This window comes from Aedes albopictus, chromosome 3 (assembly GCF_035046485.1).
Source record: "Aedes albopictus strain Foshan chromosome 3, AalbF5, whole genome shotgun sequence".
Lineage (NCBI taxonomy): Eukaryota > Metazoa > Arthropoda > Insecta > Diptera > Culicidae > Aedes > Aedes albopictus.
The window spans coordinates 263,902,417-263,917,243 of record NC_085138.1 but is presented as its reverse complement, the minus strand read 5'-3'; positions in this window follow the sequence as shown (position 1 = coordinate 263,917,243).

Sequence of the window (14,827 nt, the reverse complement as noted above, 5' to 3'; positions counted from 1 at the left end):
TACATTTAACTGTGGATGAGAAACAAACAGACGTGGTTTTTGAGATTTTGTACAATCATGACCAATTTTTTTTCGCATAACAATGCTCGACAAAATTTTACAAAATTTGGTGTTATGGGATGAGAAAAAAATAACAGGGGTTTGGGACCCTAGAAGTGCCAAAGTGAAAGAATTTTTGAAAAATATTAGACCGGGCCTTCACAGTTTAAAACCGAAGTTTGTATGGTGAACTTGGGGTGTTCAATTGATATGTGCATTAGAACGTGCCGTGCATATTTTTAGGCGTTTTCGGTGTTTGGGTTGGTTTCGTTATTGCCTAACGCCTAAATATATGCACACGCACAGCGCGTTCTAATGCACATATCAATTGAACACCACAAGTTCTCCATACAAACTTTGGTTTTGAACTGTGAAGGCCCGGTCCAATATTTTTCAAAAATTCTTTCACTATGACACTTTTAGGGTCCCAAACCCCTGTTATTTTTTTTCTCATCCCATAACAAAATTTAGTGTTGAACGGTGTAACCAATCAGATTGATTTCTCTCGACACATACAGTCTACAGAACAAATGATTTTCTTTACGAGATTCTATTAAATGTGACTACAAAATTCACCCGAATGTTTCTTCAAAATTCCCGGTAGGCCTCTTTTTACAAATTCCATAAAAATTAGCTTTCAGTATGACCAATAAAGCCCAGCCCCATAACTCTAAATTGAAAATGTTCATTATTTTCAACTTATTGTGTTGAGCCTTATGTTGAGCCGTCTTGAAGTCCCGCTTCAACAGTGCATCGGAACTTCAGACGCATAAATCTCAAGAAGCAAGATTCAAACAACAGTGCATTTTATTATTCTGTTCTTGCTCACTTGTAATAAGCTTAAAATAAGAAGCTCAGATGCGCTGGTTTTGTTTACGAATAGATTTGTGCTTTCGAAATCGTGAGTAGGTGCCAAAGTCGGCCATTTTGGGATTCTAACACGTCTGTCCTTAATTTAAGTGCATTTGAAAAGGATTTCCGCAAAATCCGCGCCGAAATTAGCAAAAACTCGCAAAATCCGCGCGAAACGCAAAAACCGCGAAAAACGCAAAACCGCGCTACGTGTAACAGCCCTGCGAATAACATAGGAGAAAATACGACTCGATACAATCGGCAAAGACCCACGAGACGAAATAAGGACTACGATTGGAAACTTGAAACATGGAATTGCAAACCACTTGGTTTCGCAGGATATGACAGGACAATCTACGACGAACTACATCCCCGCAACTTCGACATCGTGGCGTTACAGGAACTTTGTTGGGAGAGCGGCTACCTTCTACCAAAGCTGTGGCACTTAAGCTGTGCTGCACCTCCAATGAACTGGGAATAGGATTTATAGTTTTGGGAAAGATGCGACAACGTGTGGTCGGGTGGCAGCCGATCAACACAAGGATGTGCATGTTGAGAATTAAGGGCCGTTTCTTCAACTACAGCATCATAAACGTTCACTGCCCACATGAACAGAAAGAAGCGTTCTACGCGTAGTTAGAGCAAACATTGGTTGCTCGCCGCGTGACGTGAAAATCGTTGTCGGCGACATGAACGCGCAGGTAGGAAGGAAGGAAATATAAGACCGGTAATCGGGCGAAACAGCCTGCACGCCGTATAGAATGATAACGGCCAGCGATGCGTAAATTTTGCAGCCTCCTATGGTATGATAGTCCCAAGCACCTTCTTCCCCCGCAAAGATATCCACAAAGCCACCTGGAGATCACCCTACCATCAAACAGAAAACCAAATCGACCACGTTCTAATCGATGGTAAATTCTTCTCGGATATAATCAATGTCCGCACATACCGCAGTGCGAATATATTCGGATCACTACTTAGTCGCTGTATGCATACGCTCAATACTTTCGACAGTTATTACTACGCGTCGAAGTCAAACGCCGCAGTTCAACATCGAGCAGTTGCGTAACGAAGAAGTGGCCCAAGACTACGCGCAGCAGCTAGCAGTGACCCTACCAACCGAAGAGCAGTTTGGCGCAGCTACACTTGAAGATGGCTGGAGGGACATCCAATCCGCCATACGTAGTACCTCGGCTACAGCACTAGGCTTCGCGACTCCGAATCACAAAAAAAAGACTGGTAGGACGGCGAATATGAATAGTTGAAAAACGAGAAGAATGCAGCCTGGGCGAGCGAATGAGGCACGTTATAGACAGGCGCGGAACATGCAGAACTCAGTCTTCCGGATGAAGAAGCACCAGCAGGAAGAACGAGATCGCGAAGCGATGAAGAGCTGTACCGTGCTAAGGACACACGAAAGATCTACGAGAAGCTGAACTGCTCGCGCAGAGGCTTTGTGCCACAAGCCGACATGTGCCGAGATAATCACTGGAATATTCCCACGAGCGAGCGTGAGATGGTCGAGAGGTGGCGGCAGCATTACAATGAGCACCGCAATGGCGACGTTGCAAGTACCGAAGGTGGCGTGGTAACAGATCTAGGAGTATGTGCACAGGATGAAAGACTTCCGGCCCCTGACCTCCAAGAGATTGGGGAGGAGGTTGGCCGGATGAAAAACAATAAAAGCCGCTGGAGCAGATCAACTACCAAGAGAGCTTCTAAAATACTGGTGAGAGCACTACACTGTGAGTCATTACCAAGATTTGGGAGAAGGTAGTATTATCGGAGGAATGAATTGAAGGTATCGTGTGTCCCATCTACAAAAAGGGCGACAAGTTGGATTGCGGGAACTACCGCGCGATCACACTACTGAGCGCTGCCTACAAGATACTCTATCAAATTGTAGTAGCTCAATAAGACAACGTCTTTATCGTTCAGAGGTTTATTACAGAATGAACATCCCTAACTGTCAATCTACTATTGAACCCTTAGTCAGCCTACTATGATCTTACTACATCTCGGGCATCCTGACAATGTCGATGTCCTCATCGATATCACTACTATCAGAGGTGTAATCACTCATCCATCTTCTCATATTTTGAAGAGAACATACCGAATTAAACGGAACGTTTGCAATTTGAAATCCATCTAAATTAGTCACAACGTACCTATCGTTAGGCAAAACTTTATGAACTTTATAAGGACCTTTAAATTTTGGTGCCAATTTATGAGTTTCACCACTTTTTAGAACTATAAAATCACCTTTTTTGTAAATTGTGCAGCTTTTCCTTCTCTTATCTGCATTTCTTTTGTTAGAATTTTGAATCATATTATTTTGCCTTTCCGCACTTTCACGAATATTTTGTAAATTTACAGTTTCAGTAGATGGTTGTCTATTAGCAATAAAATTTAAAATGTTTCGATTTTGACAGTCCAAACTGTTTGGCTGAATACCGAACAACAACACGCTAGGATAATTTCCTGTTGACCTATTATAAGTATTATTAAATATAAATTCGATTTTTGGCAATAATTTATCCCATGGTTTTGACGATTCATTACACAACTTCGCAAGCATAGGAGTAAGAGTTCTGTTCATTCGTTCAACCTGACCATTTGCTTCAGGGGTATAAGCTGCTGTTTTAACATGTTCGATCTGATTACTGTTAGTGAAATCCTTAAATTTTTGTGAAGTGAAACAGGAACCTCTATCGGTTATAATTCTGTTAGGTTTACTGTAAAAGCTCATATAAGGTACACCGGGGCAAGTTGAAACGGGTGGGGCAAGATGAAACGCGAAGTTTTGATGTAGCTTTCAATACATTTTTGAAATTTATCCTTCGCTAAAAGATTTCTTGAATCAAAAACTATGTTTTATGGCGATCAAATTGTTTATCATCAAAAGACAACATCATGTTAATATGCTGTTTCATCTTGTCCCACCCGTTTCAACTTGCCCCGGTGTACCTTAGTTTGTCGGATGGCGAATGGTTTCATCTGAATTTGTTGATTTTGTAGGGAAAAATTTAGTATATTTAGTAAACGCATCAACTATTACCAAAATGTATTTTGCTCTATTTGAAGATTGCAATTTATTTGGCCCATAGTAATCTAAATGAATAGTGTCAAAAGGTTTGTTACCCTTATCAACAACTCTTACAAATCCTTTTTTTCTTCCCACAGGACTATAAAAAATACATGTTAAGCAATTGCTTATATAACTTTTCACAATTTTTTTCATTCTGCTGAACCAAAATTGTTTACGAATTTCATGTATAGTTTTCTCTATTCCAATATGGCCATAATTATCATGACAAAGCTTTATAACATTATCGATCATCATTTTTGGAACAACCAATAGGCGTTTATTATTATCTTTTCTGAAAAGAACTTCATTCATGAGTTCAAAATCTGGGAAAGAAGATCGCTCTAGTAATTCTTTTATTTTTAATATTTTTTCATCTTGATCTTGTGCCATTATAATATTCTGCTCAACGTCACAATTATTCAGAACATTAAATCTTTCATTTACAAAATTTTTCGTCTCGAAACTAACTTGATTTAACTGATTTGATTTTTCTTCTAATAACTGTTTTTTCGATGTACTCTCTTGACGACTTAAAGCATCAACATGCTGCATTTTAGAGCCATCTCTGTATTCCAAATTAAAATCGTAGCATTCTAAAAACAATGCCCACCTACAGATTTTTGCATTCACATCTTTTTTCGATAAAGGTTGCACTAATGCATTGCAGTCTGTAAATATTGTAAATTTTGTTCCTGATATTGCTAATTTAGAGAAAATTTTCCGTTTTACGGTAGAACAAAAAGCTACCGCAGCTGTCAGACTACTGATTTTCTCTGAGGCATCATTGATTGGCCCAAGCGACGCCTTGGATACGACGCCGATGATTTTTGTTTGTTGTTGGTTTTCAGTTGTTTTCAGTGCAATAATTAAATTTTCACCTTGCCAGCATACTTTGATTTGACCATCTTTTTCAATGATAGGATGATTTTCATGGCTGCGGTAGGACTTTGACAGCTGCGGTAGAACTCGGCGGCTACCGCAGAGTGGAAATTTTTCAAAAAATCCGCAATAAATAAATGTGAAATCTTTTGATTGCGTAAACAACTGCTAATGTCTCGAGCTCAAAACTATGTAATTTAGACTCAAAATCATCTGTTTTTCTGCTAAAATAACTTACAGGATGAAAATTATTATCCTTCTGTTTTTGAAGCAGTATAGCTCCAAACCCAAAAGAGCTTGCATCACAATGTAATTGTGTCTCAGCATGTGGATCAAAAGTTGCGAGAATTGGCGACGGTATCAATTTATTTTTAAGAGAATTAAAGGCTTCCATTTGTTCTTTGCCAAAATCAAATTTTGCATCTTTTTTCAAAATAATGTATAATGGTCTAGCAATGGTTGCAAAATTGCGCACAAATTTCCTGAAATAGCTTGTCAGCCCCAAGAATCTTTGAACATCTTTACTGTTCTTAGGAACAGGAAAGTTTGAAATGCTTTCAATATGAGATTTATTTAATTTTTTCCCAAGTTTATTAATGGTATATCCTAAGTAATCGATCTCTTCGAATAAAAATTTACATTTAGTTAAATTTATTTCTAATAGATTGTCATTCAAAATTTGGAAAACTTTTTCTAGAGTATCTAAGTGTTCTTCAAAATTTTTACTAGCTATCAAAATGTCATCAATATAAACAACAATTTTGCCATCATCAATCAAGGGCTTGAAAATTGTGTTAATGAATCTTTGGAAAACAGCTGGAGCATTACACAATCCAAACGGAACACGTAAATATTCATACTGACCGTTCGGAGTTACAAAAGAAGTATATTTAGTAGATTCACATGCTATCCTAATCTGATGGAATCCAGACTTCAAATCAATAATTGAAAATATGGCTTTGTCTTTTAGGGAATCGATCAGATCATCAATAACTGGTAAAGGATACACAAGTTTACAAAATAAAACGAAAGTCGTGAACTTCTGTCAACGACCAAAATTTTTGAAGCACAATTAAGTGCTGATTTCGAAACCAACCTTCAAAAAATTTTAAGTAGAACAGTTTTTGAGTTTTAGCTCAATATCGAGTTTTGCAACTTTTCAAAATATGTAATTTACTAAAATTCAAATATATTGCGTTTTGTTCAACCAATTTTAAATCTTTTTCCATAAATTAAAAGCTGAATACAATACCATTCGATCATCTGAATACAGGTTTTGCGTCAGATTGGTGAAATTCAAGATATTGACGAGTTTTAGGGACGATCTTCTTAAATTTTAGCAAAATTCCCAAAGTTTTTTGAAGAAATGTATTTTTTTCTATAAGAAAAAACCAACTTAAAAATTCTTTCTCGACGTTTATTCGACATATCATATGTAGGCGAGTTACAGTAAAAATTTCAGCTCAATCGGAGCATTGATTACGGAGAATGAGGTGTTTGAAGTGAGCGACTTTGCTTACATTACATTACATTTATTTGTTCCACATCATTAAGACAAGACATAATCAACAATAGTACGCCACAATACTCGGTTTGTGGCTGCCGCTCTCCATCCTCGGTCACGCCCAATGCTCGCCAAGTCACGCTCCACCTGGTCCGCCCATCGTGCTCTCTGCGCTCCACGCCTTCTTGTGCCAACCGGATCCGTTGCCAACACCAGCTTTGCAGGGTTGTTGTCCGGCATTCTTGCAACATGCCCTGCCCACCGTATCCTTCCGGCTTTGGCCACCTTCTGGATGCTGGGTTCGCCGTAAAGTGCAGCGAGCTCGTGGTTCATCCTTCTCCGCCACACACCATTCTCCTGCACACCGCCGAAGATCGTTCTTAGCACGCGTCGCTCGAAAACTCCGAGTGCTTGTAGGTCCTCCTCGAGCATGGTCCATGTCTCGTGCCCGTAGAGGATTACCGGTCTTATTAACGTTTTGTACATGGTGCATTTGGTGCGTGGGTGAATCTTTTTCGACCGCAGTTTCTTCTGGAGCCCGTAGTAGGCCCGACTTCCGCTGATGATGCGCCTCCGAATTTCACGGCTCACGTTGTTGTCAGCCGTCAGCAAGGAACCGAGGTAGACGAATTCCTCCACCACCTCGAAAGTATCCCCGTCTATCGTAACATTACTACCCAGACGGATCCGGTCGTTTTCGGTTCCGCCTACCAGCATGTACTTTGTTTTTGAGGCATTCACCACCAGTCCGATCTTTGCTGCTTCGCGTTTCAGGCGGGTGTACAGTTCTGCCACCGTTCCAAATGTTTTAGCGATAATGTCCATGTCGTCCGCAAAGCACACAAATTGACCGGATTTTGTGAAAATCGTTCCCCGGCTGTTGAGCCCGGCTCGTCGCATCACACCTTCCAGCGCGATGTTGAAGAGTAGACATGAGAGTCCGTCACCTTGTCGCAGTCCCCGGCGAGATACGAATGAACTGGATAGTTCACCCGAAACCCTTACGCAGTTTTGCACACCGTCCATCGTTGCTTTAATCAGTCTAGTCAGCTTCCCAGGAAAGCCGTTTTCGTCCATGATTCTCCATAGCTCTGCGCGGTCGATACTATCGTATGCCGCTTTGAAGTCGATGAACAGGTGGTGCGTTGGGACCTGGTATTCACGGCATTTCTGGAGGATTTGCCGTACGGTAAAGATCTGGTCCGTTGTCGACCGGCCGTCGATGAAGCCGGCTTGATAACTTCCCACGAACTCATTTGTTTTAGGTGACAGACGACGGAAGATGATCTGGGATAGCACTTTGTAGGCAGCATTCAAAATAGTGATCGCCCTGAAGTTCTCACATTCCAAATGGTCGCCTTTCTTGTGAATGGGGCAGATTACCCCTTCCTTCCACTCCTCCGGTAGCTGTTCGGTTTCCCAGATCCTGACTATCAGCCGATGCAGACAGGTGGCCAACTTTTCTGGGCCCATCTTGATGAGTTCAGCTGCGATACCATCCTTACCAGCTGCTTTGTTGGTTTTGAGCTGGTGAATGGCATCCTTAACTTCCCTCAGCGTGGGAGTTGGTTCATTTCCGTCCTCCGCTGCACTGGCGTCGTCGCTCCTTCCGTTGCCGTGGGCTCCCGTGCCTACGTTCTCCACGCCGTTCAGGTGCTGATCGAAGTGCTGCTTCCACCTTTCGATCACCTCACGTCCGTCCGTCAGGAGGCCTCCGTCTTTATCCCTGCATATTTCGGCTCGCGGCACGAAGCCGTTGCGGGATGCGTTGAGTTTCTGATAGAACTTCCGTGTTTCTTGGGAACGGCACAGCAGTTCCATTTCTTCACACTCCGCTTCTTCCAGGCGGCGCTTTTTCTCCCGAAAGAGGCGGGTCTGCTGTTTCCGCTTCTGTTTGTAACGTTCCACGTTCTGTCGAGTCCCTTGCTGCAGCATTACCGCCCTCGCTGCGTTCTTCTCCGCCAAAACCGTTCTGCACTCTTCGTCGAACCATTCGTTCCGTCGATTCCGTTCCACGTACCCGATGGTGCTCTCGGCTGCGTCGTTGATGGCTGCTTTCACTGTACTCCAGCAGTCCTCTAGAGGGGCCTCATCGAGCTCGCCCTCGTCTGGCAACGCGGCTTCGAGATTCTGCGCGTATGCTGAGGCGACATCCGGTTGCTTCAGTCGCTCTAGGTTGTACCGTGGCGGTCGCCGGTACCGTACATTGTTGATGACGGAGAGTTTTGGGCGTAGTTTGACCATCACCAGATAGTGGTCGGAGTCGATGTTGGCGCCACGATAGGTCCTGACGTCGATAATGTCGGAGAAGTGCCGTCCGTCAATCAGAACGTGGTCGATTTGAGATTCCGTCTGCTGTGGTGATCTCCAGGTGTAACGATAAGGGAGGCTGTGTTGGAAAAAGGTGCTACGTATGGCCATATTTTTGGAGGCGGCGAAATCAATGAGTCGTAGGCCGTTTTCGTTCGTTTGCTGGTGGGCGCTAAACTTACCAATCGTCGGTCTGAATTCCTCCTCCTGGCCTACCTGAGCGTTCAAATCTCCTATGATGATCTTGACGTCGTGGCTTGGGCAGCGGTCGTACTCGCGTTCGAGCTGCGCGTAAAATGCGTCCTTGTCATCATCAGTACTTCCGGAGTGTGGGCTGTGCACGTTTATTATGCTGAAGTTGAAGAATCGGCCCTTGATCCTCAACCTGCACATTCTTTCGTCGATCGGCCACCAACCGATCACGCGCCTCTGCATATCACCCATCACGATGAAAGCTGTTCCCAGCTCGCGTGTGTTGCCGCAGCTCTGGTAGATGGTATGATTACCTCTAAACGTTCGCACCATGGATCCTGTCCAACACACCTCCTGCAGCGCTACGATGCCGAACCCGCGGTCCTTCAGTAGATCGGCGAGTATGCGGGTGCTCCCAATGAAGTTGAGAGATCGGCAGTTCCACGTACCGAGTTTCCAATCGCAAGTCCTTTTTGTTCGCTGGGGTCGTTGCCGTTGGTCTCGGTTCGTATTATTCTGTTGCTGATTTTCCGTTACAATGGGTTTTTACGGCTGGCTCGTAGGGCCTGACACCAACCCCCTACTTTCCGGAGGACCATAGTGCACAGTTGAGCTTAGAGTCCTTCCCTGGCACTCGGACGTAGATCAGCCGCCCCTAACATGGGGATCAGACGCTGTTGTGAGCCGCTCCTCCTGGAGAACAGACGCTCAGGTTTGCCGAAGCAAACCCCCCCTTCCCTGTCAGCCTACGACCAAAGGTCCCACCGGGGTTGGTTACCCGATCTTCCCTAAGGTTGCTCATAGTTTCCGGCCGGTACCGCGTGGAGGTAGGGATAGGAGTTGCTGGGCAGAGGCTAGTGGATCACAATGGGATCTGAATTGCGCAGCATACCCAGCCTTTACCGTGCCGAGCGACTTTGCTTAAAAATAGAACAAAAATCGATTTCAAATCATCAACCTTGTATGGAAAGTCGAAAAAATTTCCGCTCTACTGTAATTTTTTTCTTTCGCGTTTTCGAACTCAGGGTATGATTCTACACCAAAAATGATCATCAGCTTACCGAGTTCAAAAATGCTGTAAACTAGTGTAATTATCTCTTACCGTGTTTTTGTTCAGTTTTCTATAATCTACACATAATCTAAAATCATTATCTTTTTTTGGAATTAACACTATTGGACTGGCGTATGGAGAGTTGTTTTCTCTAATTATTCCTTCTTTCAAAAGTTCCTGAATTTTACCATTTACTTTGTTTTTCTGATCATAAGATAATCTCCTAGGTTTGAAATGAAAAGGTTCCTCTTTTTTCAAAGTTATGGTCATTTGATAGTCTGTTACTGGTTTGGATGGTTTTTCGTTAAAGTAATAATTATTTTTAAAACATTCTAAAAATTTTGCCTTCCGATCATCAGATATTTTACCAATATTTGATGATAGTGTTTGGTACGTATCTGAACTAATAATATTATGTTTATGATTATTTACCTTTGTATTAGATGAAGTTTCAATTTGCAAACAACCTTTGTTAATCTCATACATCTTGATATCATTATGAATTACCGTTTGAATTTCCGGACGCATGATTACATCTCTTCCAATTATGGCATCGATGAGTCCCATTTGTTTATCCGCTATAACATGAAATTCGATCCTGAAATTAATGTTTTGAATAATTACTTGACTTTCGAAAACACATAATATTTTTAGTCTATTTCCACTAATACTTCGATAAACCTTGTTGTATTTTAATTTAGATATATCTGATTTTTGAACTAAACCACGACGTATTAGTGAAATTGGACTACCTGTATCATATAAAGCTTTGAATCTACTCTTTCGATTAAACAACTCAAATTCTACCAGTCCGTTACGTCCATCTCCTATCGTTACTAAGTCTCTCTTTTGAACAGCATGCACATTGTTGGACATCGAGGCTTCACTGCAGTTATTCCGATTCAATCCTACAGCATCACGTTTCCTCCAGCAATCAGCAGCAATATGGCCAAATTTCCCACAGCAGTAACATTTCACTGATCTTGGAAACGAGTACAAACTTGGGTTTTCTCCAATCATTTGAAAAGCTTGAATAATTTCTCCAATGGTTTTGAAATTCATAATTCTGGCTTGATTTTTCAACACTGGATCCACTATTCCTTCAACGATATACTGCACTAGTTGAGATTCTGGAATTTCCAAATTTCGAGCGAGAACTTTTTTGGCTTGGCAGTATTCAGCAAACGTTTCAAATTTTCCACACCAAGTTTTGTTTTCCAACCGCTTCCGAAGAGCAAGCTTGTTCACAGGACAACCGAAAAATTCTTCTAAGCTTCTCAAAATTTCACAGTATTTTTTCAGGATAAAATCAGCTTGAGAATGCATCCAAACTTTTGCTTTGCCTTCTAGATTCTGAATAACAACCAACTTCATGACGAATTCATTCACATTCAACGCACGCTTCGTATTTTCCAAAATGGCTATGAAATGACTCACGTCTTCTCCATTTTCTCCAGAAAACTTTGGTAACATCAGGGATATTTCTTCCGGTTTGAAAAGATCAAAAACGAATTCAGGACATCCATTATTTTGCAACGTTTCAGACCTTTGAGTGACTCCTGGAATCCTATCTTGCTCCGATCTTAATCTTTGCTCATCTTCACGAACGCAGTACCCAGCTCCGAAATTCGCGCCATTTAACGCCAATCCGGCTGATGTCTGTAAAGCGGCAACAGCAGCAGCATTCATTGCGTTTGGAACGACGATACCTGCCGCAAACGATCCGCCCTCGTGTACCGAACTTGACAGCATACTTCTCCTCTGATTAGCAGCAACGTTAGAATCTCGATTTCCAAAAGTTTGAAACAAAATTTGTTGTTGACTCCACCGTAGTTCAGATTAATATCAGTTGGGCGTATCTCACTTCTGAATTGTAGTAGCTCAATAAGACAACGTCTTTATCGTTCAGAGGTTTATTACAGAATGAACATCCCTAACTGTCAATCTACTGTTGAACCCTTAGTCAGCCTACTATGATCTTACTACACAAATTTTATGCCACCGTCTATCACCGATTGCAAGAGAGTTCGTGGGGCAATATTTTTGTTTTAGGTGCTAGTCCTAGTCGTCATTCACCGAAATACACCGAGAGATCATCCGAATATTGGTCGTATTTTCCGGAATAATCCGAAGAGAAAATCGACGAAGAGAAATCGATCATTGTAGATACGCCTGTATCACGTTCGCGAGAGATGTTCGCCATCCACCAGATGTTGCAGAAATGCCGCGAATACAACGTGACCACACATCACTTGTTCATCGATTTGGAATCGGCGTATGATACAATCGATCCAAAACAGCTATGGCTTGGCTATGGCAGATTATGCACGAATACGGATTCCCGGATAAACTGATACGATTGATCAAGGTGACGATGGATCGAGTGATGTGCGTAGTTCGAGTATCAGGGACACTCTCGAGTCCCTTCAAATCTCGCAGAGGGTTACGGCAAGGTTGTAATCTTCCGTGCTTGCTGTTCGACATTGCTTTAGTTTAGAGCAGTGATTCCCAAAGTGGGCGAAATCGCCCCCTTGGGGGCGAAAACGACATCAAAGGGGGCGAAAATTTGAAAATTAGAAATTGGGGGGCGAAGAATCCATCAAGGGGGCGATTTTCCACAAACCATTTTATTTAGATCTTGGACACGAATGCCAGCTAATTTGATAAAGTGTCTTAAATAAAATATAATAATTTTATTGAGAGTGATTTTGTTTTTTTTTTTGACAGTGTTGGTCTCTTTGTAAAGAGTGTTTTGTTATTAGAATTGTCTGAAACTTGGTCGAATAATTCAGCTCGACTGGGAAAATTTTCATGTCATTCAATGATGGGATTCAAAACCCCATGACGAAAAGTACACATTTACCAAGGGGTTTATTTGTTTTCAAAAATATTCATTTTGAAAACCAAATCTCAACTCAAGTGCAACTATTTTTGGAGAAATATTGGTTATTTGATTGTGTGCTTTTTCGAAGTCATCAGCCATTAATTGACAGCTCTTTTCTGAAATTCGTTTTTTTAACACAGCAATAAATTCTTTAGTTGTGAATAATTTGAAAATGTCACAGTTGAAAACTGCGAACTATAAAAACCTCTGATTTGAAATAATAAATCTACTTTATGTACTTAATACTCGAATATATATTTGGAATTTTAGCATTTATGTAAAAAGTAAACATCTCATACTTTTTGTTATTTGATATTTAAAAAAACGAAGTAATTAAAGAAATAATACTTGTTGATGATCGCATGTTTGCAACCGAGAGGCGGATCACTTCCAAAATAACTGAATCGAAAATGCGTTTTGATAAAAATGCGTTACAAAATGCTCCAATGCGTTAAAAAATGCACAAGAATGCATCACGAGAAGACGGACCCGTTTCAGAGTGGTGCTTCGAATCCAGTTTGACTTTCTATTCTGCAGAGTTGTAACTTGTTCTTTAGCCTAGTTGGTTAAAGCGCCAGACTAGCGATAACGGAGTCGTGGGTTCGAATCCCACCAAAACAAGTGGTATTTTTTTTACAAATTTATCTCTCAATTTGCCAATTAAACGTACTTTGCCTAAAAATACTTCAAGTTTTTACGTCCATGCATCACGAGTTTTTGACGTTTTTGGAATGTTTAATACACAATTTGTTAAAAAATACGCCAATGCGTTGACAATTGCATGTTTTTTTATCAATGCGTAAAAAAATACGAGCATTCTTCCAATGCGCATGAAAATGCGTGTTTCCTATCAATGCGTAGAAAAATGCAAGTTTTTTGTCAATGCGTACAAAAATACGAACAATTTTATCAATGCGTTGAAAAGTGCATGCTCCAAAATTTTGACAGATGTTGTTGAACTTTAAAAATGCGTTGAATGAAAATGTAATAAAATTTATTGATGCGTCTAAAAATTTTCAAAAAAATCCAAAAAAATACTGTGTAGATAAGAAGATTTTGTTCCAGTAACTTACAAAATAGACAGAATGTGTAGATTTTAATGCAATTTCAAAATTTCGAATGTTATTTAAAAAAAAATCAATCTTAGGGGGGCGAAAATATTTTTCAACAGCTTCAAGGGGGCGATTGCTCCGACAAGTTTGGGAACCATTGGTTTAGAGGGTGTAATTAGGAGAGCGGGAACAAACACGAGTGGAACAATTTTCACGAAGTCCGTTCAGCTGCTTGGTTTAGGTTTAGCTGATGATATTGACATTATTGTTGGAGCGAATCTGGTTGGATGGTTAGAACACTTGACTATCACGCCGAGGACCAGGGATCGAATCCCACTCCCGACAAACTCACAAGAAAATGTGAGTTCTTCCTTCGGAAGGGAAGTAAAGCGTGGGTCCCGAGATGAACTAGCCCGGGGCTAAAAATCTCGTTAATACAGATAAAAAAAAACATTATTGTTCGTAAATTTGAAACGATGGCGGAAACGTACATCCGACTAAAGAGTGAAGCCAAGGCGAATCGGATTAGTCAATAATGTGTCGAAGACAAAGTACATGATAGCAAAGGGCTCCAAGGAATCACCGCGCCCGAAACCCCGAATTTATATCGACGGTGATGAAATCGAGGCGGTTGAAGAATTCGTGTACTTGAGCTCACTGTGACCGCCGACAACGACACCAGCAGAGAAATTCAGAGGCGCATTGTGGCAGGAAATCGTGCTTACTTTGGACTCCGCAGAACTCTACGATCGAATAAAGTTCGCCGTTACACCAAGTTAACTATCTACAAAACGCTGATTAGATCGATAGTCCTCTATGGGCACGAAACATGGACCCTACGTGCAGAGGACCAACACGCCCTTGGAGTTTTCGAACGGGAAGTGTTGCGTACCATATACGGCGGAGTGCAGATGGAAGACGGGACTTGGAGAAGGCGAATGAACCACGAGCTGCATCAGCTGCTGAGAGAACCAAT